We start from the raw sequence: 27,361 nt of genomic DNA on the forward strand, positions 1-27,361 counted from the left end.
TTGAACAGTTTCAAAGTAAAGCTGAATAACATTACAGATGTACCTGCGTGGAAAGAGCGCAAATAGCGCAGTCGGGTTGAAACTCTCCCAATCTGGCAACCCTGGCACTAAACGACTGGAGCTATGCGCTTGAACTTGACCGAGAGGAGCTTCAGGGGTAAAGAGATGGAATTTATTTGCCCCCCGTCTCCTCTTTTATTCGGGATAAGTCTTTAAGACTTGATGTGAGTGCTCATTTCCATAGCATGCTGCCCAGCGCCAATTAAAGCTCAGTGCGCGTCTTTTCTCCCGGAGCTACAGCGCGCTGATGCTGAAAGCGCCCTGACGGTGAGTTTCTACCCACAGCTCAACCTACACTCCTCTCTGCTCAGCAAATAGCTACTGCTAATGAGCTGTTTACCACGAGCTTCGATTTTCTTCCTTGCTGTTATTGAATATTACCAATCAGTGTCTTCTACAGGCGTTAGGCTTATATTAAAGAAAGAGAAAGAAAGAAAGAAAGAAAAAAATATTCAAATTGGAATTATAAATATTTCAAGACTAACTGAGTTACTGCAAATGAAAAAATAGGTATTTATTTATTTATTTGTTTGTTTGTTTGTTTGTTTGTTTGTTTGTTTATAGGTCCATTGCAAATGTCTGTCATTTCCTTCATTTCAGTTCTCCAACTATCCAAAAAAGCACAATTTTAAGTGCTGGAAAATATGAGGTTACATAGTTAATCTGAATTAGTCATATCCAATAAAATCTTAATAACTAAGAAGCAAATTGGAAAAAAAAAAGCAAATTCGGATGAAGGATGTGGTTTATTGAGAATTCTAAAGAAAAAAAAAATTCTCTGTTTTCATGTGAGAGAGAGGAAGGACAGCAGATGGATGGCCAGTCCTCAGTGTTTACTGATCATTTGATCCTGACTGCATGCTGATGCTCAACAGCAGAGTGAGCAGATCTGTAACTGAAGACAGGCTCATTTTCAAAAACAGAACCAAAGAGTGTAAGAAAGTTTCAGTCACTATGAGCTGTTGATATACTCTTAAAAAATGCAATTGTTATAAACAACAAACGACTCAGTATCTCAGTGACTCTTGAAATATTGATGGGATTTAAAAATCTGCTACATCTTTGGATTCACCTGTTGCACACTGCCTGCTGCTTTAAGGATGTTGGTGTGTTGGTGCTAATTCTGGCCATATTTGCTGATATCTCCAAGGAAAAACTGAAAATATTTAGGTTCTGCTCTATTTTGATATTTGATTTCATGACCTTATGCAAACAGCAGCCTGTCAGAAATGCAGGAGGACAAGTTCACTTGTATAAGAAATCTATTATTATTATTGCTTAATTTAATTATAGAGAAGGCTGAATGTTTTTATTGTTATTATTATTATTATTATTATTATTATTTGTATCAACTAGATTTTTTTTTTATAAACAGGTGATGTGTTATGGGTGAATAAACAGAATAATCAGATTATGTACTACCTAAGCTACACAAACAGAAAAATATGCAGGGTTATATTAAAACTTGTTGTGTAGGCTATATATATACATATATATATATATATATATATATATATATATATATATATATATATATATATATATATATATATGTGTGTGTGTGTGTGTGTGTGTGTGTGTGTGTGTGTGTGTATATATATATATATACACACCCATATATATATAAATGTTATGAATATTATATATGAATGTTTCCTTAAAAATCATTTCAGTAAGGCTATTAGTGGAAATTTCATTTATTAAAGTGATGCTGATCCGTTAATAGCACAGAGCTGGATTTAGAGATTAACTCTTACAGCATTCAGTTGTTCTCAGCTTGTGTGTAAGCTTTAATGCAGCACTGTGGGTTTGTGTGATTATTAAGATTTAGAAGAAAAATGCGACGTTATATTGGATGTAGTGTAGATATGTGCAGTCACAATGCAGTCTTTCTGTGCGGCTGAAATGTTCAGATCTGGACACATTTCATGGATTATGTGCATACAGGAAAACAAACAGATCTCACTGCTGCACTAAAAAGAAATGATATTAGTGCAAATAGTTAAGATCAGCTGGTCACGTGATGGGATACATGTGTCCTGTTTGGGTGCATTGCAACGTCTTCATGTGAAATGTGGGTGATGTTCTTATAAATGTGGCAGCTGGTAAAGAAAACTGACGTCCTGCAAGACCAGGTTTCTGACCAACTGGCAAGAGGATAGTAATGTAAGCATGTAAGATAGCAATGGATGATACTTTTAATGGTTGGAGGTCTTAGCAGCTCTTCGTTTGTGACAATACGTAGGTAAAGACACGCCATTTTCTTGCATATGCTTCCAATAAAGCACGTGCCATCATTTCACTATGGCAATATTCACTACATGATACAGTCCATAATCAACGGAATTATAGGCTCCTGTATATAGGCTCCATTAAAGGCTCTGTTATAGCGTCATTATAGACTATTTCTGTAATAATAGCTATTAGGCCTATTATGGCAATGGCATGTGAACTGTTATTAGTGTTACAAATACTGCGTGTGTATGCCTCTAACTTATTAAACTACATGACCTGATATTGCATTATATTATAAGGACCTATCTTTTAACCTGATTTCTAACTGGCAAACTGAAAGTGGCTTATAACATTATATATTCTTATAACATTATTACATTTCAACTTTAAATATGTGAATCTTTTAAAACACATTTTTCATAGTGTGCGCTATTTTTATTCTTTTTTTTTTTTATTTTTATTTATTTATTTATTTATTTGCTTCTGGTAGGAAACTATTTATTTGTTTATTTTAGGTTATTCTTGTTTTATTTCCAGAGTTCCCAAATAAGCAATGTGTATCAGATTTATTTGTTTATTTATTCATTTTTTTATTTTTATTTTTTATTTCTGTTAAATAACTCGATTCATTTCATTTTCGTGTTTCATGTCAAACATTCATATCAATACTCTGACCAACTTATCATCTTTATTTATTTAAAAACTGGTCCACATCTGCACCAGATCCCCCAAAACAGAAGAATTAACAAATAGGAAGATTCCTGCAGACATGATTCACGGGGTTGCCAGATAGGTCGGTTTTACTCTCTGCTGGTTTAAGCTTAACCTGTGAGGAAACATTCGTGTGTCATATTGTGGTGAACATATTGTTTTCCCTCATGTTGTAATTTAAAGGCTTATAAATTGCTTATCTTATATCTGATTAATATGCACAAGCTATATGATGTGCAATATTTTAGGAGTATTTTTTATACTTTTTGATGGATTTTAATTGATTGCTTGAATGGTATCATCAAAAATAATCTGCTTGTCTATATTGTGGGACCTAAACGTGAAAAAACTCATCCTACAGTTAAAATGTTCTGCAGGTCTTCCTGATTATAACAGCTTTGCGATCAGGACAGTGGAGTGGGAAGGTTGTTATGACGCCTTTTCGCCGATGAGTGTCGCTGTGTCTGTTTCTGTGTCCACACCATCCATCCATCCATCCATCCATCCATCCATCCGACACTTGGGTCCGCTTACACCCGGGCTGTAGAGTACATAGCCTACTGTTAAAGCCTGCAAAGCCTGTTATCACCAATATGTAAGAGTAAAAAGTGGATGAAATGAAATTAATTTTAAAAATACAGTGGGATGAAAATATCAGTAGTAAGAAAATGGAGCTCACTGAAATCTTGAACAGAGTTAAACGCCTTCAGGGTTGAATTCCAGATGTTCGTGTATAAAGTGTAAATTCAACACTGGGCATTTTTCTGTGCAGTCTCAGAAGAACCACAGAACAATAGCACTTCACTGTTGTGCAATAAAAACACGCAATTTACAGCATATGCAGCATGCAATGAAACACAAACACACGGGGGTATGCTGTAATTTAACTAAACACACCTCTCTCCTCCTCTCTTAAAGGAATCACACAGGATCCTCCATTCACTTCCCAACCCATCAAATCTCCCCAAACCCATCAGCTGCTTCCTGGAGCTCGCGAGACATGACCCTATCATTAAGACTCGGGTTTTTATGACTGGCCTCTGTTGGTTTATAAAAATGTTTTTAATAATAATAATAATAATAATAATAATAATGATATCAACGATTAAAGCTATTTCACTTACATTTAATCCTCGTATACTCATCAACTAACTAGAAGCATATTCTAACTTGTTTTTCTAAAATTAAATGAGATATTTAAAGAATTAAGAAGGAGAACAATTTTTGGCAATTTGGCAAAAAAAGATAACAGAAAATTAACAAGACACAGCTGTCAAAAGAGCAACGACTTCAAATAAACGAACCGTTAAATGAGTCATTTTTAGAGAATAATTAATAATAATAATAATAATAATAATAATAATAATAATAATAATAATAATAATATAGTTCAGTTCCAGTTTATTAGATACAATGTAGTACCTAAAAACCTGACTATATGTTTTATTCATACTACTACTACTCCTACTACTACTACTACAAATAATAATAATAATAATAATAATAATAATAATAATAATAATAATGATAATAATAATAATAATAATAATAATAATAATAATCACTATTCTATTGATTTTTTTTTTTTTTACATTGCTTGATTTTTTTGCATCAAAAGGAACAGTGGGTTCGTTTCCCATTTTGTTTTTATTCAGAAACAATAGCTAAAATTAGAAATTTCGTTCACTTTCGTTCAGAATCTGGGACATCAGCTGCCTGTTCTGTAACAACCAGTGAAAAAGACGACCGATCTAATCATTATCTTAGAGATTATGACTGTTTAATATCATTACTTACTACAGCTTTCTATGTGAGCTTTGAAAGAATAATTTGGACCTTAGAAGACGAGACAGTTTTGACATCTGAGAATAAACTGCAATTAATGCATCAGTGAAATTCCAATGAAATATGCACAATGACATTGAATAGATATTGTATTTAGTATTGATTTATTTAGAAATTATTTCTTTTAAAGCTCTCTAAAACAACAAGCCAAGCAAATACAAAACATGGGCAAACCAAAGAATAAAAAAAAAATTCTGATTCGTGTGAAATTATAACGTGAAACAGCACGCTAAGCTCAGTGACGTCAAGACGCACACGTACGTACGACTGAGCGGAGACAGCCAGCCAATCAGAGCTTCCCTCGCTCCGTGGTTTGACGTATTGAGAACGTGCAACATAGCAACGGTTTCTGGGCGCGCGCCTTGTGGATGCGGAACTGAGAGCGCGCGTTTCCGAGGCAACGTAACTCATCCCTGCGCTTTATATCACAAACCTGAGGGTTCAGTTAAAGATGTGGCGCTTGTTTCGTGCTCTAATCCTGCCCTGAGTACACTTTTACTCAATATCGGACAGCTCATCTGTATCAAAGGATAATCTTTCTCGACTCGTCTGGTGTGTGACTCAGAGCAAAGCAGCAGTGAGGTGAAAAGATGTGAGCAGTAAGTCATTTAAAGTATTAACATGATTCTTTGCCTAGCTAAAAGTGTACCTGTCATTAAAGAGGACAGTGTGTTTCAGTGCGTGTTAACTACCTGACTGTTGCTTCATGCTGTAAATAAGCCCCAGCTGTCGGGCTGGAAATGGGTTAAAAGTTGTTTGGTAGTTTCATGAACTCCAGAAAAAAAAAAAAAAAAAAAAAAACAACTCTATGGGTCGATACTTCATTAATGCACGTGACTGCATGTCTATAGTCTGCTCAATCAGACACGCCATGCTACTTTTTTATGTTACTGCTCTCTCCATTGCATATAGTCTGTGTCAGATGAACAATAGTCATCAGTTGACAATGCTGGGGTTGTTTGAGTTTCTGCACCCACATTAGCATGCTGTAGGCTGCTAAAGGAAACACTGCCAAACCTGCCCTCAAGCCCATGAACTGAGGTCAGTGCAGAAAACAGAAGAGAGTACTATTTTAAACACATTTTAGTCGTTTCTTAAAGGGCTGTAGAAACACCAGCGAACACCTAATGCCAATGTGGATTAGTTCAGTGTTATTGGAGTGGCTGTGAGTATTGTGTTGTATAATAATCTTGAACAGTATCAGCTGTCTCTTCTTGCAAGATACAGATAAAGTCATTGTTTTTAGCTATTTAAAAGTTGCACAGCTGTTCTCTGTCATAGCCTGTACCTTATATCAACATTTATTTAATATTTGCAAAAAAAAAAAAAAAAGTCTCTGCTGGTCATCCATTTATACTCAGGATTTTAGTAGCTGCTTTTGCTCAGAGTTAATGTGGCGCATTTTAACGAAATTGTCCTCATGATTTCATCTCCACGGGTGCTCAGAGATGAAATATTGAGCCATAGGGCTGTGGAGGTAATCCCCGCTCCTCTAGAAAAAGCAAACAGTTGTGCGATTGTTGCAGGAGCCTGGGAAAATGTCCCGGAGCGCATTGACGCCCGAGTCTGTTGTTCAGCAAGACTTTGTGTGCTCTCAGACGCCATTGTCATGTTAATGAGCGCCTGCACGCTGTTGAACTTGATGTTGACTTCTTTCTTTTGGGCCTACATGGTTTTTTCCCTTCTCGATCACTTGTTTGTGGGAAAGAAATTCAGTGAAATACGGTGTGAAATTCATTAATCAGTCTTTTTTGGGGGGAGTAACAATGGGGAGGACACAAAAAGTCTTATTTGATCGTTTCTTAAAACAGGACAGGTAGAGCACAGAAACCCTTTGGTACACTGGAGTCAGATTTCTATACATTTATACACTCTTATTACTGTTCAGTGTTGTCTTTTGGGATACACTTTTAGATGTGTGTAAATGTAAAGAAAATGTAATTGACTGGAAGTGAAATTAAGATGTGTGTGTGTGTGTGTGTGTAAAACTTCCTGATCTCATTGTTATTTTTTGTACTGATTATTAATTAATTCACTTCCTTATTCACATCCTAATAAAATTTTAATGCTTAATAAACTGTACACCTGGTGAATATCTATAACTTGTTAGAAGGCCACTAAACAAGAGAAGTAGCTGCTTCTGGGCTGCAATATCTTACAGCTCTTATAGCATATGATTCACATTTCTGCTATGATCATTTGAAAATTTCTGCTTGTGTGAGTGTGTGAGAGATTAGATGGCGTTTTAATGAATTGTTATGGTATATATAAAATAATGCCATTTAAAGTCTAAACTGATATATTAAAATATATTTTGATTTTATTGCTATTTCTTTTTTTTTCAAATACAGTTAGCATTATAAGGATACAAGGTATTATTATTATTATTATTATTATTTTTATTATTATTATTATTATTACGCCTTCAGAAAACTATTTTAAGTGTTACACTAGCTGGACTCAAAGACACACTCATTTCATTCATTTAATAATTTCATTGCTAGTTATTGTTTTTTGCTATGTTTTGTTTACACACATGCTGTAGAAAGAAATGAAATGTTCAGTGTGAATTTCAATTTTGCACTAAACCATTTGGTTTCCCACTGCTAGAGAATTTTAGTATAACATTTTTCATTTAAAAAGCTATTTTTTTAAGAATCCATGAAGAAGATATAATTTCGTATAATTTCTGGAGAATTCGGATACAGTAAAGACAATACTCGTAGTGACTTTATCGTGAAATCAAGAAGACTGAAAATAAAAGTGAGCGGAAATGATTTCAGCACCACGGACAGGGGCGCGTGCGCTCCGCACCTTACCGTCCTAATGAACATAACTACAGAGAGAGAGAGAGAGAGAGAGAGAGAGGGAGAGAGAGAGAGAGAGAGAGAGAGAGAGAGATCACGTGACCGGGGATACAGTCTGAAGCTCAGTTATTTCTAGGTAGCTGCAAATGTTGAAATGCCATCGCGAAAACTTCTAGGCGTATAATCAGCCTTTAACTATTATATAATAAAAGAGTAGAGATTTCTCTGAGAATGTCAGTTTTTAATATGAGTGCAGATATACATGTGTGCATTTCTGAAGTAGCTGAGCCATTTTGTCATACTGTTATATCATTTGCAGTAGGACGTGACGTAAGGAAAGGATGCTGCAAATCTTGCGGAAAGGTGTGTGTGTGTGTGTGTGTGTGTGTGTGTGTGTGTGAGAGAGAGAGAGAGAGAGAGAGAGAGATTTTCTCATACTGTTCATTCTACATTATGCAGGAATAAATTTATTTGCCTCATAGTTTATATTTTGTTATATTTTGTTTGTATTAAGGTTATTGAGGCTCCTCATGTACATGTACAGTCTACGAACTACAATAGGCCTATGAAATAAATTAATAAATTACTGGAAATACATCAAAAACACAAATATGAAATAAAATAGGCGAGTAAAACGCCGAGTGTTTAATTCTTCTAAAGGCCAGGAGTTGATTAATTGTTTTACCTTTTATTATTATTATTATTATTATTATTATTATTATAACAACAACAAAAACAACAACAACAACAACAATAATTATTATTATTGTTGTAATAATAATAATAATTTCAGACATTAGACGAGAATTTATATAATGAATGTGGTGCTATTGTACACAGTCCAGTGGCCTCCCGCCTAGTTTTATTTAAAATTGCATGATTTATTTATGTATAATTTTTTTTATACCAGTTACAGACTCTCATCGGCATATTTTTAGGCACTGTTTATCCTTCTACTCAGTAAATCTCCTCACTCAAAAGCAGGCGACTGAATCTAACCGACAGCATACCGACATCCTCAAAGAATCTGCACTTAATGAACAATTAAGATTTAATATTCACAGCATTTTATATTTTACCGGAGATTTAATGAATGAAAGCATTTTCTCTCTCTCTCTCTCTCTCTCTCTCTCTCTCTGTCATTGGCCTGTACAGCACACACAGGGTCACATCATGTCATATCATACACATCATGCAGACTACACTACAGACTTGACCACATTACACTACACCATAATAGACTACACACTACACTATAGTCATAGTAATACATCTGCAGCTTTACACAAAACAACTTCTTTTACAAAAAAGTAAATCTATAGTAGGCTGTATAACAATAGAGTGTAGCTGTAGTGCAAACCTGAACTTTCTGGGTCCTCATTTTGAATTTATGTGTTTAAGTTTAATAGCAGAAGCATCGTTATTATCTTACATAATCATAATTAGGAGCATTTAGAATATACTCAGACCATCCTATAGCTTATAGGTTATGATTATAAGCTATTCTAAATATTTCAGTGGTTTTGGTAGGTATAATGTACAAATTCAGCCCCACATCTGAAGAAGTCTTTGCTGAAATTATTGTTAAAAGCATAACATTGACCCCATGGGTAATTATATAGCATACATATGCTGGATGCTGGATTTTTTTAAATCGTGCTTATCAAATACAGAATTAACTCGTTGAATTAAAAGAAGAAGAAGAAAAAAAAAAGAAACCCAGAAAAGGATATAGTGTGAGTTTTGAATGCTTGGTACCAGGCTGCTGGGTTTTTGAGTTTGCTCAGCCATGTGTTATCAATAAGCATGGAGAAATGGTGATGACATCACAGCGTGTTGACCCCCAGTGGCCCAGTCCTGCCCCCCGGTGATGGCAGTTCCAGCTCGCGTCGCTCTCCCTTCACGTCGTCCTTCTCCAAACTGCCTAAAGATGCTCAAAGCCCGGTCTGTGTTATACCCTGATGGAGAAAACAAAAGCAAAAAAAATACTGTAGAGACAGGAAGACAGAGGCTGTGGTCTAAACCCGGGCATTTCGCTGATAAACAGGCTGATCAGGAGCCCACAGAGTGTTAGAGTGCTGATATCGGGGGCTGTTTTACTCTCTCATTCTGGTGACTTTTTATTTTTACACCATGTTTAGTATGAAAGCACGCGATCTGAGACGTAGCTCGATTTTTTTTTCCTTTTGTCGGAAACGAATCGTGGGTCTGTAGAATTGTGTAACTTCTCTAGAGCTTCTCTAGCTTCCATCTGGACATGTGGAGTAACACACACGTGGAAAAGAAGGAATAAAACAGTATGCAAGAAGTCGTAAGTAATTATTATTATTATTATTATTATTATTATTATTATTATTAAGGCTATTCTAGTAAGCATTAGCTATAATATAGTAGGTTTATCACTAAATGTTTGACCAAAGAGGCAGTCGTGTTTATTTTTATGCCTTAGCTTTAAAATTTAAAAGGCACCCAAAGACTTCTTCTTCTTTTTCTTTTTTTTTTTTTAAATGTTGTGCCTGAAAGGATTTATTTTGCAGGTTATGCGTTATGACTGGTATTTGCATTTAAAGCTTTATGAATAGGATTGAGGTGTGTCTGTATTTAGCCCATATGTGTTGTTGGCTAATTCGTTGTGAATTGTGTTGACAGTTTTGTGGTCTTAGCAAGAAAGCTGCTTGTGAGTGTGTGTTGCAGTTATAGTGTTAGTTATGGATTATAGCCTGCATTGTTGTAATCGTTAGAGAAAAGCTTTGACTCGAGCCAAATGAGTAAATTCCCAGCAGTTCATTGGTTGGTTGTGAATGGGAATATTTACTGTTAGGAGTTTACACACTGCAGTTACACACCACATCTCTCACATTCACACTTTATCTACGTTTTGTCTGTAATAAAATTCATCTTTTGGTTTAACAGAATGCCAGCATATACAAGAACTCAGAATGTATAGTCAGATTTGTAATCCGAAGGTCTGAAGCCCTTTATTAGGGAGATAAATTATGAAGCTCTTCAGGGACACGTTTAATTTAGTTGCGAATAGGATGTAAAACGTTTCAAGGCCTACTGTACCGGAGAAAGCCTCACACACACACACACACACACACACACACACACCTGGTGTACTGCATTAAGGTCAGCGTTTAACATAAAACGTGTGAAAGCAGTGTGTAAGTGTATCACTGGTGGGTGTATAATGTAGGCTAAAGGCTTTGTGAAGAGCATTTTATTTTATACCCATGTGCGCATATGCTGTGCGCGAGCGCGCGCGCGGTGTGTGTGTGTGTGTGTGTGTGTGTCGGCGCTGCACGCGAACGAACGCGACAGCTCCATGTGACCACAACAGAAGCTGCATATCCGGCACGCGGCGGTGCCTTTAAGAGCCATGGATTAGTTTTTCTCTTTGGTTATCTAGCTGTATGAGTTTTATGCGATATCATAAAGCTAGAGAACCGAATGTAGAAACTAATTCCCACCACTTCGGGCCGAATCGACGATTAGGATGCTCTTGGAATCGGGAGGAAAAGAAGGGGGAAGGAAAGCGGAGAGCGAGGCGCTGAGCTCCGGGGATGTGCACGGGAGAAACGGCGCTGCTCGCTGAAGCAGCATCGCGGAGCAGACGGTAGGAGACACCGGGACACTCGGTTCACTTCTCCCCCGTGTCTGAGTCATCATCTGAGGCGATCCATATGAGGGAAATGTGGTTTTTGTATTGCATGGTGCGTAAATGCAGGTGGCTGCCTCCTATAGCCCCCGTGTTAGAAGCTCGGCATTCGCAGTGGATGGTTGCGCTTGAAGATCCGTGTTGCCAGATTGATCTATTTCCTACCTGTTTGGGTATTTTTTTCATCACATGGACCAGAGACTCGATATACTTTAATTTGGACGTACAGTGGTTGATTGCCGATGAATTGAATGAATTACACTCATATGAGACTGGTTTTACACCTTAATTGGGTTGGATACAGACAATCTGGCAACCCTGCAGATATATTCTTGGTATAATATGAGTAAGACATTTGGGTGATGAAGAAGTACAGTCCTGTTCTGCAGGGTGTGTGGCACACATTCCACCATAGACCATGCTCATGTGGATTTTAGACGATGACAAAAGGGTTAAGCGAGTTCTTTTAGACGATTGGTCCGCTTCTGGGTCACGTGGTCTGGCTCGTATGTGCGTCCATATAGAGATTATGGAAAAGCATAAGTCAAACCCAACGTGTGTGTGTGTGTGTGTGTGTGTGTGTGTGTGTGTGGTTGTGTCGTGTGCCCTGTGTGCTGGAGTTCTACTTTAATATGCTGTTGTTGTTGTTATTGCTTCTTGTGGGTTATTTTGGACCACAAAAAGTGTGACAAGTGAAATAATATAGACCTATATAAGCCTGATGACAGTGAGGTATTAAATGAAACACAGTAAGCTTTTGAAATTCTGTAGTATGTTAGAAAGGACTGATGAATTAACATTATATATGAAGAACTGCTTATTTTGCAGTCAGCAGTTCTATCAGATTCAACATTGTTGGCCTCTGTGACAACATGAACGTAATAGCTGTTAATGAAATACTATAAGTTTTAACACTGGATATTTTTCTATGTAGTGATATACAAGGTTGCATGCAGTGTGTGCGTGTTAGATTTTAAAATGCTTCAGTATACTATAAAGAACTGCAGTATGTGTGCATGTCATTGGATGTAAGAAATGCAAGGTTATCCACTGTAATGCACTGTACCTATACTAACCAACACACTTTCACATGAGTAAGAATTTACACCACTCAACTCAGTATGACAATTAATGTTAGTGCACTAGGATTGCAGCAAAATTACAGTTTTGCATCTCTGGGTATTTCTGTACTACCATCACATTTTCTAATTGTAATGTAAATGAAATTTTGGGTATCTAAAGATCTTCCTCAGCTCTATCTGTCAGGACAGACATGGCCTTTTATAGCATTACTGTACTTGCTCTTTCATTTGGAGTATGGCATGCTGCTTACATGGATCACATAGATCAGAGTAGATCCTGCACTGAGGGAAGCCATTGTGTAAAAGACAATCAGATGTTTTAAGATTGCAGTGACATTGCATTTGTCCATGACCTTGAACACTATTTTGTTGTCATTATGAGCTTTGAAAGAGATCCACAATTTATCATCAGTATACATGGTTTGTGTTTTGTTTTAATCCACCAACTATTCTGTATGAACAAAGACATTTTAAACTTGTCAGAAAGCGGAATTGATATGAGTGAGAAAAAACATAGTAGGTTACTTGGCCACCATGTTGTCTAGAGCAGTTATATTATTTGAGTGTGAAATACTAGCTTTGTTGCAGTAAGATTTCCAAATACATGACCTACATTACAAATTGTGTTGCTTTTATATGGTGTGTACGAACCTCCTATGACAACAATGCTACAATGAAAATATAAAACATAGTGATGTATTGGATTATAAGATGTGCAAAAACACATTCAAGTTCAAAGTGAAGTGCTTTAGGCTTAATGTCATTAAAGACCTGCTTTCAGCCTTCTCACTGAGACTAAACAATAAAATGACATATTATACAGATATTATGCATATGTCATGCCCGTAATGACTGATGTAAATATGCCCCAGAGATGGACGTCCAGTCTGAGGCCTGCCTGTCTGAATGAGGGGTGTCCCAGACGTTTTCCCACATTAATATGTGTCTGGGCCTGCAGTGGGAGCCGGCAGATGGAGTCTTGTCTTAGCACCTGGCATATGCAGCGCTACCATTGTCTACACCCATGACTAATCTCGGTTATATGTAACCAACTCTGAATTTCAATTTTGCTGCAGATTAAAAATATATTAGGAGAAAAAGAAGGGCAAAACACATGTGTGCAGGTTGGAGAATGAGAACCTTAATTCAAGAGGATCCGTTTATGGAAACGCTGTCTTTATATGTGGCTGTTGTTACGATATACAAGTGCAAGTGCTTTAAAAAAACAACTATTATCATACAAATTGTGCATCTGATTCTGTTCATTGTTAAATGATGTAGCCTGAGTGTTATACGTTCCCGGTGTGTGGCCTGCTGTAAGAGGATGGCTAACAAAGCTGCATTTGTGCTACATGCTGTTAAAATGTTCTCTGAGTAAAGGCTTGTCAGAATTCAGCAAATACAGCTGTCACCAGAGGAAAATGACATTCTGATATTTTTGTTGAGTTTTTTTTTTTTTTTTAAGAAACATTATTTGTAAGTAGCTGTAGGTAAGGTAGTCAGTACCTTACTTACACTAATCCTATACGGATTCGCTATCTGAATGTGAAGTTAAATTATGCAGCATTTCGTGACGGAAGGTTAGTTTGCAGTTATCCATATGCTATTAAAACATCTCTTCATTTTTAACATGCACTTGCTATAATAGGTATACAGACTTTACAACTGTGCAATTCAATGGTAATGGTAATGGTAAAACATTACCATGACCTGGAAGAGGCAGCATCAAGTCTGTGTATTTAGGTGTAGTTAATGACATTGCAGTAACATGGCCTTCACTAGCCTTTGCCTGCTTTGTATGCACAAGACTTATTATAAGAATAATGAACACAAGATTATAATACTAGTCGTACAATTTATAGATTAAGTCCAGTCACTTAATGCAAAGAAAACATGCAAAAAACACAATAACAAACTAAAAGTGTAAAAAAAAAATGTATTGTTCCATTGATATGATGTGAATATTTTTTGGCTACTTTATTTTAAAAGGCTTGTAACATATCTCAAATAAACCTGGAGGACTCCACGGTTTCTCAGTGTAAAATAAGTTTCATGTTCATATTTCATTTAGGACTATAGCCATTAAATATGATATTTTAAATGATATTATTTAAATGTGGTACTACTGTTTTGTGGGCACTTTCCTAGCAGTAAGCTATCATATAGGTTACTGTATGATTATTTACCACTGATTTAATAAATCAGACATCTCAAGGTTCATCATTATACTGATATATTAAAGATTATGATTACACTGTGGTAAACCAAGGTTAGAACTAAACTATTTCAGATTGTTTGACCACAGTAGCCTATATTCCTGTCACACCTCTAACACACACTTTACTCAGTGTAACTAAATGAATTTCACGATGGTGTACCTCGACATATTTTTTAAACAAGCTAACTATTTTGGCCTGTTATCCTTCATTCGAGTTTGAACTGACGCGGTGAAATGGACTTTCCTCCCTCATTATCATTCAGTTTTCATTTTTCTCTCTTTTTTTTGTGCTTCAGAAAGCAAATGTCACTCATTTCCCGTCTGAGCTCGTGAATCCGGAGTGTGGTAGCTTAGCAACCGCCTCTGATCCATCAAATGAAACAGGAAGGAAAAGCCGCCGTGTGCGTTATTACAGCGCCGAGACTGAGCTAGAGCCGCAATAAACTACACCTTTTAATCAGCTAAAGGTGGAGTTTAACACAAAAGACAACAAAAGTTTTTTTCTAACCTTTTTTTTAACCGACCAGCTATTTCACGTTACCCATTATAGGCTCGAGTCAGCGTGGTTCAGACTTCCGTCAGGCTAAATAGCAGGGGCTTGTCGGTTAGCTTGGCACTAGACTCATTTTTACCTTCTTTTTCAAGTATTAAAAAATTATAACCGCAATTTAAAACGCAAAATAGCGGTTAAACTGTCCGTTTAATCCACCAGAACATATTTGTGTTGTTTAACCTACCTGTGTCCTACACCAGCAGGCTGTTAAATGTTAATAAGGAAAAGAAAACGTTATTTTACTTCAGTTCTGTCTTAAACAACCTTCTCCTTACTGCTGCCGCTGGATAAAGAGCTGGGTTTAGCCTTATGAGAGAGTACTGGTTCATTTTTTTATTTTCTTTTTTTCCTGACAGGTTAAATCAGTTTTAAATGTCTCAGAATGGTCTGAAAAGGTTGATTAGACACACAAAAGTTGTGAATGCAAATGCTGCACCTTTTCTGTTACAAATTTGAGCTTTATAAAGTGAGAACTTGAGGTTTCTTTGTTGCTTTGTGTTCACCTTTTCTTCCCTTTTCTTTTCTTTTCTTGTTTATTTCTGTAATAATGTGTGTTGTAGTCTAAGAGACTTCAAATATATTTATTTCAAATGTTTTGTTTTTCTCTCAGTGGTTATATAAGATTTGTTGTTACATCAGAAATCCTGATTTTATTAAAACTCATTGAGTTTAATACCACACACACACACAGATATATATATATATATATATATATATATATATATATATATATATATATATATATATATATATAATTTATCTGTGTCATATAATTGCTCTGGTTTATGTGAATTGATGTGAATTTATTTTTACAATAGAATCCAAAGCCATAATGCCATTTGCAGTGTGTGTGTGTGTGTGTGTGTGTGTGTGTGTGTGTGTGTGTGTGTGTGTGTGTGTGTGTGAGACAGCTGCAGACTGGGCATTAGTGATTCACTGCCTAATTGCAAAGGTTTACTTGACCTTGTTGCAGTAGGTATGACAAATATATAATGGTTTAATAAATAGATAATTAGACTCAGTGAGCAATAATGCAAGCCTTTTATAAAATTGCTTCATAGTTCTTGGAACATAATCTGTACTAGTTTAAGTGGCTCGAAATTTATGATTTTTTTTTTTTTGTATGACTGTAAAAACATGCATACTTTTGGAGCTATATGTATTCAGGAACAAATACCTCTGTTTTGTTTTGTGCAGGAGATGTGGAGCGCGGCCTGAGATGCTGAAAGTCAGGGCCGAAAACACAAAGCAGATGCAAGAGTACAGAGTTTAGGTGAGTATTGCAGGCCCTGGGGCTTTAATATATCTGGCAATGTGACCTTGAGTTCCACTCTGACTTCAGTTATGCACAGAACTCCATACAAAAATAACAATGCACATTAACAAAGTAGAAACAGATAGAAATAAGAATCTCACCAAACTGTATACCTGGTGCTAACGGCACCATAACAGTTCATGCTCGGGAGATTTAGAAGTAGATTTGTTTTATCTGAAGTACAGCATTTTAAATGATGTGAGAAAGCAGCTGTCCTCTCTGACGAAAAAAAAAAAAAAAAAAAAAAGCTCGGTGCAGGATAGCAAACATACAGGGGATTACTATGGCAACAGCATTTGCCCTCGCTCATTGGTGGCAAACTGTAAGGCTGGGGAAAGTCACATGACTCGAGTCAGAGTGAAATTCTTCATGGCGGCGGCTGCTACGTTTATTTCACGGCTTCTGTTTGTGCTCATCCATAAAGAGACATGGCGCACTCCTGCACTAGACCCATAGGCTGCTTGTCATTTCTGTCACACGCTGCAAATCTGTCATGACTTTCAAGTCAAGATTTGCACTCATTCTCATGCTCAGGTTACGATTTAGGAACTGCCTGTTCTGCTTGCATTCACATACAGTATGCTGGTGAATTGAGAGATCAGTGTGAATACACACTGCAAGCCTAAACTGTACTAAACTGGATAATTCTTAGGAGATTCTTATGAGAATTCTTACAAGATTTCATGATTCTTATGAGACTTCTGTAGTTATCTGTAGTTAGTCTGGCCTGTTCTAATGACATGAGGTAGTAGTAGTAGATGAGTTAGTAGTAAAAGCTCTACATTTTATGACTATGAGATGAAGTATATCACCTGGGGTTGCAGTGACAAGCATTTACTCTCCCTTTTCTTCCTTACTCACTTCTACGCTTTGCCACATTATGCCCTGATCCAATTTGTTAGTTTCCTCGCTGTTGGCAGATAAGCCAGTGTGGAGGCCATTTCTGTAATCTATATTTTAATTCTTTTGTCCATCCCCCTATCCCTTTACGATATTGCATGGGGTGTTTATAAGGTTTGCTCATGTGGAAAGGCTGTAAGGGTGGCTTAGTCCCTCACCTTCCTAATTCCCTTGCCTCCCTCTCTCCATTCCTCTTGCCCATCTTCCCTCCCTCCCTCCATCTCCTCCACTTCATCCTGAAGCTCTCTCCCTCCAAGCCACTCCAGACTCGCTCTCTTCTTTTGCCTCACAATCTCAAGTCAGAGTTCAATGGCACATTTTTCCCTCCTTTTTCACTCCCCCACAACTCTACTGTTTTTTTTTTTTTTTTTGCAAGAAGGGGGCAGGCACCTAGTCTGAACTTTAGCTGCAATTCTCCAGGCACACATGCATTGTGAAACACAGATTGAAAAAGAAATGAGTACCTTTTTCCGTCTTCTTCTGCCAGCACATAAAAATCTCAGACTTACTCTTTTACTCTCTCTTTCCTTTTGCACTAGCATTTTACCTTTGAACTAGAGTGGTCTTACAGCGGTTTCACATTTTGCAGTTTTTTTTAAATAGCTAATACATCTCTAGATGCAGTTTAAAAATCTTGTTGTGGTGTTTTGGATGTACCCATTAACAAATGAAATACATCATTATTTATTTTTTTGCTTTATTTTCAGCTTTCAAACCAAAGCACGTAGTAATGATATGACTTCATTGTCTATTGTTTTTATTGCTGCACTGGCAAAGTATGTCACAGCCTCAGCCAAGTAAATCCCACCACTGTAGTTTGAAAAAAATAAAATTAAAAAAGCCATATGGTTCCAATACCCCAGTGTCACTAATGCAGGGCTTTGATGAAAGCATGCTCAAGTCATTATGAAGTCCTAATGTGATGTTATGTGTTTCCCACTTTTGGGAATCTCACTGATTCCTCGAAAGCAATGGTTCTCAAACTGGGGTCTGGGGACATTCAGGGGTCTGCAAAGCAGAGCTGTGATTTAATTTTGTTACAGTGATGGAAATCACAACCCACCAGTATCCAAGTTATTATATATTTTTTTATAGTTCATTTTACATTACATTTACATTTACAGCATTTTATCCAGTGTGACTTACACTAGTTAGGGTAGTTAGTTAGTTAGTTAGTAGCATTTCACTGGTCACATGAATTGAAACTCCAATAAATAGCCAAAATATTTTCGTGTATTAATATTTAGGGTATGCACCTAAATAATTAGCCTAATAATTCAATACTGCTATTGTGCTGATAAGTATAGAGTTGAGAGGGTCTGTGGAATTTATTTTTGGTTGAGAACCCCTTCCTTAAAGGTCCAAGACACTGCCTTCTTATACAGTACTATTGTGATATTTGATACTACATACAATATAATAGTGTACTTTTTGGTAGGCTACATTTCGCCATTCAAAGTACATATTGAGACATTGCTGTAGTATTGATCCACTTTTGTAATGGAAGAATGTGTTGTGATCCATTTTCCAGTGTGGCTGACAAGGCTCTTGTAAAATGGCCAGACATCCTAATTCTGTCACATTTGTCAGATCGCGACAGGAATTCTCCTTCTTCATCCTATTTCTTGAAGAAATGGAGGAGAACGTTAGCAGTACAGATCCATTGATCACCTACAATATTCTAACGCATTAGTCACTGCAAAAGTGAAAGCTGAGGGTAGAAGAGCACAAACTTCAGCACACAGCAGGCTTCAGCTCAGAGCGAGACCTATCATGAAAAGATGGCTTTCCATCATGGAGAGAAAGAAATCTCTTTTTTTCACTTTTAGGACAGAGAAACAGTCTGTGACATTGGCCTAGTTCTAGCCCAGCTTTGCCCAGAGGAAGAATTGAATTGAGGAATCAGAGAGAGAGGATCAGAGGGGACTCAGTTGCCTGTGGCTATCTCCCCCCACTCTATAGCATCTAACTACCTTTCAGCCTCAGCCTCTTCTCTCCCTACTTCTGCCTCACACATCTGAGCTGCCTGCTTCATATTAGCTCACCAAATCGAACGCAGAGAGTACACAGATCAATCAAAAGCAGCATTTTTGAAGCAATTAAAGTGAGAGACAAGAGGCTGCATAGCTAAACAAATTCTATATGAAAAGGAGAATCTATAAAATTGAGTGTTTTTGAAATGCTGTCTGTACAAAAGTACAGTTGCTGGATGTAAGTGCAATAAATTGTGCCTCATTATGTGTAATGCTCTAGCTCTAGTCATGTATCAGGAATTAAATGTTCAGTGTAAAATGACATTGAGAGCAGTGTCGTGTGGCATATTGTAGATTCTTGTGGGTCTTGTTGTGAGAAGAGGTGCTTTATCTTGTAGTTCATGTCCTCATTTTGTACATCACGCCTTAGTTAACATGTTAGGACGAGAGAATTACATAGAAAAATCATCCTGTTAAGAGAATTTCACTTGGCTCTACAAATTCTACTACCACTAGAAGAAGAAGAAGAAGAACCTGATTACAGTGTGGTCATATTTAATTATTTCTAGGAGTTTCTCTGCACCAAAAATTTAGTTTGCCTAAAAATAGCAAGGCAAAAATCCCAAGATATTTATAGCTTAGATGCCTGTGCATGGCTTTCTCTGTAAGTTGATTTAAAGTATAGCTGTTGCATTGTACAGCTTGAAAGCAAATAAATCTTTTTAAATGAATACGCTGATTGGCTGAAAGGCAAAGCTGGCGAGTGGCTGCCGCATGCGGAGTGAGCGAACGCTGACATAAATTAAAGCCTGCATATTTCTCCTTTCTTGCTTAAGATAAAGGTTTAAATAATGTCTTTTATTCGTTAAAGGGTAGGACAAAAACCTATTTTCCTCGGAAACAGCTAGCCATTTTAGGCTGAAAAACATCTCCAGTGACTGAAGAGGCAGTTGATTTTCTCAGGAAGAGAATGGCCCAGGCAGGCCTCTCTGACAGCGCCATGCAACGCGCTGCTTCAATAGCGAGGTGTATTTCTGAAGATGGAAGGGGTGGGTGGGGGGCCAAGGAGTGAGGGAGGAGGGGGAGGACGAGGGAAGCGCTGTGAAAAGGCAGCAGGCTGCAGCGTGAATGGGGGCAGCAGGGAGGGGGGCGACAGGCTCCGCTTCTTCATTGGCCGAATGCAACAGCCGCAGCGGCTGTGAAAAGAGGTCTCCCCTTTTTCCCACGACCCGGCAAACGGGCCCAAACAGTGGCCCAGGCCCGTCAGGGTCAAGTCACAGCGCTAATATATACACTGGGCTTGTGTGCGCACAATGCGGACACACAGCTCATTTATTCGGTGTGTGCAGACAGACATGTGTGCACACAGCCACCTCCAGACCGAGACAGGGAGGGGGCAAGAAACGACCCTGACACTAATTTTGATCACATTGAGGCCATTGTCTAGTTCTATTCCAGTTCTAGATTTTGCAAATTAACAAGCATTTGGTATGAGTGGGACACACACACATACACACACACACACACACACACACACACACAGTCTGATGCCTGCCATCTAGCCTTGCAAATTTTTTAAATAAATATGTAGCAGCTTCTTATAGGTATTATACTGAGGAGGCTGTAATGAAAAGTATATTGAAAAAATATTTTCATTATAGTCTTTGCTATTACAAATGAAATTATTGCATGACTCAAATGCAATATCAGCAATAAATAGTAAAACAAAAATGTTCTCAAATACAACATTTCATAATTTGTGCATTTTGCTCAGAAAATAAAAATTAGTTTTGCATGCATTTGCTTTGAATGCACACAGCCAAATCCCCTTAGCTTTGTTGCATTGAAGACTAGATGGCTTGGCTGTGAAGTCGCTGGACTGTCAAGGCCTTGGAAGGAACTTGACTATGAGGCCTGTGTGTGTGAGTGTGTGTGTGTGTGTGTGTGTGTAGGGCTCTGCAGAATTACGTATGTCTCCACTAAGACTGAAGTGCAGCAGAGTTTAGAGTGCCTGCTTTGACTGAAGCGTGAAAGACAGCTACTTTAGACAATGGCGAGGAGAGGGGACGGCAAGAGCACATAGCAACTCTCCTAGCAACTCCTGCACCGACAGGAATTTAGATGAGACCTCTGCTTTGTCTATAGTAGCTTTGGAGTATAATAAAAGGCAAGTATAAAACAACCGAGGCTTTCTGCTTCCTGTAGAAAAGTCTAAAGACAAGTAGTTAAAGAAATATCTGTATATGATATATATGCATGATAGTGATACAAATCATTGCTTTATTTTCATCATATTATGGTTATAGTGTGTGCAGCAAAAGTATTGATCATTTTATAACATTTGATAACATTTTATGGATGTGTTAAACACACTCAGGTGGCATTCTTTGTTTTGCTAATATGGGTAGTGTGTGCTGTGATTGCATACTTTATTATTTTTATAATTATAAAGATTACGAGGAACGCGTCTAGCCGAATACATGTTTTTACGACCTCACAGTCCATTAGGGAACACAAACCTAACATTCCCTTCACAATAATGGGTGCCATCTTGTTAAAGCAGGTCATACACACTCCGGCACTGTGTATAACTCCGTCCACACCACCCCTACCCACCCACCTCGTCCAGTTTACACCATTTTATGGGACATTTGTCCCATAGTAAGTCTCATTCTTTTGGTAAACAAGCACCAGCGCACCAGCCGTCTTCCTCTCTGCTTTCTTTCTCCTGTTCAAAGGCTCCTGGAGTGCAGCGAGACAAAGGGGGAGACTCACTTAATTAGCTGGGCGAGAAGATGCATTGTGGCAATTACCCAGCACAATGAGGGAAAGCTCACGGCCTGTTAATTTGGTGTGGGGCTAGAGAGTGGTTCCTCAGGCCCAGAATAGCCCTTTGTTAGATACAGAGGTCTCGTAATAGATCACATAGACTTCGATTAAGGCTCGGAGAATCTTACGGCAAGGCTTTAGATGCGTGTTATGCATCTAAAGGTACAGCTGTGGGCAGTAAAGTTTATATATATGTTTTCCATTCCTTAACCATTGCAAGATAATCATAAGCATGAAGTACATCCTCAACCTTCAGCTCCACTTTGAACCGAAACTGAAAATGTAAATTCCAAGGTCGAGATACTGATGTTCAGAGTCCATGTTAAGTAATTACAGAGCTCCTGTTCATGCAGCTGCAAGGGGTCCCTACCCTAAGCAAAATGTTATACTTCCTCAACACTGATTTTTTTTTTTTTTTTGTGGGTTTGAGTGGGAGGGCGCTGGTGGTCGGAGCGAGATGGCGCATGGAGGATGCCTCTCTCCCAGTAGGGCCCTCAGGCAGTCACTTTCATGAAGTCAGATAACATTCTCCTCTCTTTTTCTGGAGAGTTCTTTAACCTTGATGAGTGCGATGATGGGGTCGGAGAGGACGCGAGTAGTGGGCAGTGTGGTGGAGATGGTAGCAGAGCTCGCGCTCACTCGCAGAATCAATACGAGAGCAGTGCGTGTTGGGAAGCTGAGCACTGAGGGAGGTGGGAGTAGGGAAGTCCCACTGAGGCCTGTAATAAGTCGTCCATACTGCTGCCTGTGTGAGCGTTCCTACAAAGACTGTCCTATTACAGAGCTACGGTATGTGCTGCATTAAAATAGCTGCACAATACAGTGTTTCAGGGGTGAAAAATGTCATGATACGAAGATTTCTACAACATATGAAATGTATCACGACATAAAGGCTTGCTAAGAAACTGCCTGAAAAAGTAGGTTTGCTCTAAAAACCTTATGCTACAAAAAATATTTCAGACTCAAAGGAGAGAAAATAGTACAGTCAGTATAAAATGATAATATTTTACAAGTTTAAAGGTTGAGGGTAAAATTTCTATATATAATCTGATGCATCCAGTCAGAGTTTCAATTTGTTAAAAAAAAAAAATCCTAGAGATACCTAGCATATCTCAGAAAAGTGTATGTGACATAAAATATCATGATATCAATATTATTTGTCTTATACCACAGCACAGTTGAATTCTTGAATCAGAAGCTGTGGATTAATTTTCTACAACAGCGGCTTTGACAATAGTTCTGGCTGTACCATAAATGACAGGTTTATATTATTGCACTAGTTCTAATGCATTATCATATCTATATCTATGGCACATTTTGGTTTCTCAGTAACATGACAACATGGCTTTTTTTTGTCTTATAAACTTCAAGAGAGAGGAAAAAGAGAGTTGGGTGAAGAAACAACTGTATATATTTGCTATAACATAAGCAAGAACAGAAAATTGTTTTGTGGGTGTTCCACAACATTAAATTTAACTATAAATGGTTAAAAATGTCATTCATTAATAAATTAAAAATCGTAATCTCTGACAAGTTACTGTGGTGTAAGAGGAATAACACACCTTGGACATTGCTGTTGTATAAAAATAATCCCCCCCTTTACGGCGGGCCATGTCACACCACCCTGCCGTGGATTATTTTCCTAAAGCAGCACTTATCTTTAACATATTTCTGACTCCTAAATAGTATTTAATTTTTATTTTGTATGATCAAAAATGTCATCAAACAAATGCAAGACATTCTTTAATTGTGACACATTATTAGTTCAATGAAAGACATATTTCAATTGCTGTGTGTAGCAATGTAATCTCAGTATGTTATATTTGTCCATGTCATGCAGCCCAAAATGGGGTTCTTAGACTGCAATCCATTATCTCTGACTTCACTAGGAGACCTGCTCCTCATTTTTAAAAAAAAATGTCTGCATTTAACCACTCTGACTGAAGGAGCATTTAACCATCAAACTTGAGGGGAACTCACAAATAAAACGTCATGTTTCACCCAGCCATACTGCACTGCTTCAATTTTCACTGTCAAGGTTGGAGGAACCTGATCTCACGAAGCATTTTTACAAGTTTAAATGAGTAATGGTGAAGTGGTTGGATTTCATTTGATTTCATATGACTGAAAGTCCTACGATGAAGTGCAGATGCTAACCCACATCTGACCCTAACCTTTACCTTCATAACATGAACTGAGTCATGTGAATTGTTACAGATTTCTTTTGTTATTCGTAGTTTATTCTTAATCCCTAATTCCTTTTTCACTACACAGCCGTGTGGTCTGATTCAGACATGTCACGTCCGTAATGCAAACATGTCATATTCATGCACCTCAGTACTATATAACAAAACAAATAACTACTTTTACACATCATGGTTTCTGCAAAGGATTCTAAAATTCATGTTTATTGTAAAGTCTTCCAAAACTTAATGTCACGTCCTTAATGTAAATCACTACTATATACTCGTAATATGTATAGGAATGTCTGGCTTTTAAATATTGGTCTGCTTTCTCTCTGAAAGGACATGCAGATGCTAAGCTTGTGTAGGTGGTGAAACATCTATAAACTTTGATATATTTCTTTGTCTTGTTTGATAAGGTATTAACTCCCATTTTTGAATAAACATCTAGGTTTGTAATATTGTGTATAGACATGTAGTAAAAGCCATTTAAGGTCATCAGGCCAGTCCTGAATTGTATGATTTTAGTCCATCTACTTTCGCTTTCACATCTTTTCCTGTCCATCTTATCTATTTAGGCCTGCTTTCTTTCTCATTCTTTCATCATCACGTCCCTCCTCTAATCCTATGTTAAACCCCTAAGTCTGTTACTCTCTCTCTCTCTCTCTCTCTCTCTCTCTCTCTCCCCATCTCTCTCAGTCGTCCTTACCCATTGCCCATATTACCCATTTCCCCTTTCTCTTGCTTAGGGCTCTTTACTCCTGCCCAACTTAGCTAATTGAGTTGGTGAGAAGTTAACCGCCCCCCTCATTGGCAGGGAAGCTTGCTAACCCTCCCTCACAGGAGTGTCACATTGTCGGGTCCCTTTCGCCCCGGTGTAATCCCCTCCACTGGGACAATGGAACAGCCCACTGGCCACTGAGATACATTATCCCCCCCTGACCAGAGAGCTCCCGGATCATCGAGTCCTGCTTCATCCAGCTCCACTCACAGCTTCAAAGCTCCGGGCCGAGTCTGTGCACCTCATTACTTATTCATGTGGGCCTGAGAGAGGCGAGAGGGTCCGCCGAGATGAAATGGCAGCGCTGAGGAGATGTGGAGAGCCGAACAGCTCCCTGGTGGGCTCCAGCGGCGAGTTCGGAGAGCATGAGCCACCGCCTGCCCTGCTCTGATCTCCAGCATCTACATCAAACATCTTGTCCCAATAACGCGGCCTATTAGCAGCGACGACCACTGCTGGGCTTTGCTGCTGCACACCTGCTGTAGGGCTTTTGGTTTGACAGGGTTGGACATTCACACTTCTTGTTTCTGTGATTTCAGCAGAGATATAAAGCTTACGTTTAAGGTCCTTATATTAAATCCTAATCCTATGACAGAAAAACTAAAGTCTCACAGAGTCACTGGAAAATATGTAACAGCAGTAATAATGATAGTGTTAGTATGCGGAATGAGCTCTGTAACATAAGGGTGAAGAAGTGCTGTGGGTTGTGCTGAAACTGGGGGCGTGGCTTCAGCTTCATGTCAATCAGAGGCAGAAAAGGAGGTTGGGTTGCCATGGGAACAGATGCTGAGTGTTAACCAGAAAGGAAACAAACAAAGTAGTGCATAAAAAGCTCATAAAAAGCAGGTTGAACTGGTTGGTGTGTGTGTGTGTGTGTGTGTGTGTGTGTGTGCTTCCAACTTGTCACTATAGAGAATATTAAACGAACCTGTCTCTTCTCACTTGAGTGTTTACCACATTACTGTTCGATCAGAGAAAGACTTTGTAGCTCAGTAAAATCACACGGTTTAATACTGCTGTTGTAAAGCTCACAGTGTTACTTTGATAGTCCACTTTGCAAGGACATTTTTTCAGAGGTTGATGACATTGACATGATGAGCACATAGCCCAAAGAAATGAGTAACCATGGCAGTTTTCATGCACTGGTAATAAAACTATCTGCATAGTATGTATTGCTCTGTGTACCCTCTCAGAAACCTTTAGCCCATGAGTGAAAGCTCACATTTTAAAATATTCTAACTCTATCTGATGGTCCTTGTGCCTAGAGGCTGCACAAGGACCATCATCCATGGCAGCGTCAGTCCTTTCCTGCTTCTTCCTTCCCTTTCCCTCCAGTTTTCTTTCTCGTTCCAAGCTCCATCCCAAGATTCAAGGACAGGGAAATGGTGCGAGGTGATGTGAATCTTGTGGTAGTCAGACCTTATTTGCCTCATTTCCACCATGAGCCCACTGCATCAGCTGATTCCCCTCCCTGTTTTCTTTCTTTCCTTCTCCTGCTTGCATGATCCCTGTATTGCATGCAGGTGTACTGTTCCTTATGCATACTAACTATGGAAAGATATGATATATATTTAAATAGCCTGCTCAAATGCAAGCTTCACCACCTTAATTTTGGATTTTTGGTTTCCCTTTTGTGCCCCCCGCCTCCATGCCTCTTTAGCTCCATGCTGGGCTGCTTCAATAATATTTATAGCACAATCTTTATCTCTCCAGCCTCTCTTTGCTTTTCATTTTTTCCCCCAAATCCAGTGCCATGGGGCAAACCTTCCCACCCTCATTTCCCTCCAACCCCCCGTGTGTTGCCCCTGGCCCCCCTTCCCTTCAAGCTGACAGATAGACAAACGCACCGTTCTCTCTTTCTTTGCCTTTCACCTCTCAAGCCTCCCTCCGTCCATTCTGCCGCTTGGACACAATGCCGGCTCTTTCTCACGCAGCCGGCCGACCGCAGCCCTGAACTAACAGTATCACTGGGGCTGTCTCAATGCCGCCGAGCACTATTGTGCACAGCCAGAGGGGAGTTAACACCCATGTCTGAGCCCAATGAATAGTATTATTGTGTCTGAGACACAACCCCGGTTCCACCCCATGCCCATCTGAGCTGCACTGTCCCCTTTTCCCCCAACTCCTAACCCACTTGCTACAACTTATCAAAATTATTTACTTCTATATTTCATCTTACTTAAAGAAACTGCACCAGTTTTCTGGGTTTTG

The 27,361-nt window shown here is 38.4% G+C and overlaps 1 long non-coding RNA gene across 2 annotated transcripts in view; it reads left to right on the forward strand.

Moving 5' to 3' along the window:
- Positions 1-27,361, forward strand: part of LOC113533795 (uncharacterized) — a 42,460-nt gene continuing 15,099 nt past the window's right edge. Inside the window, exons 1-2 of one of the 2 annotated variants that reach the window (XR_004579097.2) lie at positions 1-327; positions 16,367-16,442. This is a non-coding gene — a long non-coding RNA (uncharacterized LOC113533795). Of the gene's footprint in view, positions 328-4,630; positions 5,451-16,366; positions 16,443-27,361 lie in introns of those variants that run through there. The other variant, XR_004579098.2, reaches the window with a different exon arrangement.

Source organism: Pangasianodon hypophthalmus, chromosome 11 (assembly GCF_027358585.1).
Source record: "Pangasianodon hypophthalmus isolate fPanHyp1 chromosome 11, fPanHyp1.pri, whole genome shotgun sequence".
NCBI classification, from domain to species: domain Eukaryota; kingdom Metazoa; phylum Chordata; class Actinopteri; order Siluriformes; family Pangasiidae; genus Pangasianodon; species Pangasianodon hypophthalmus.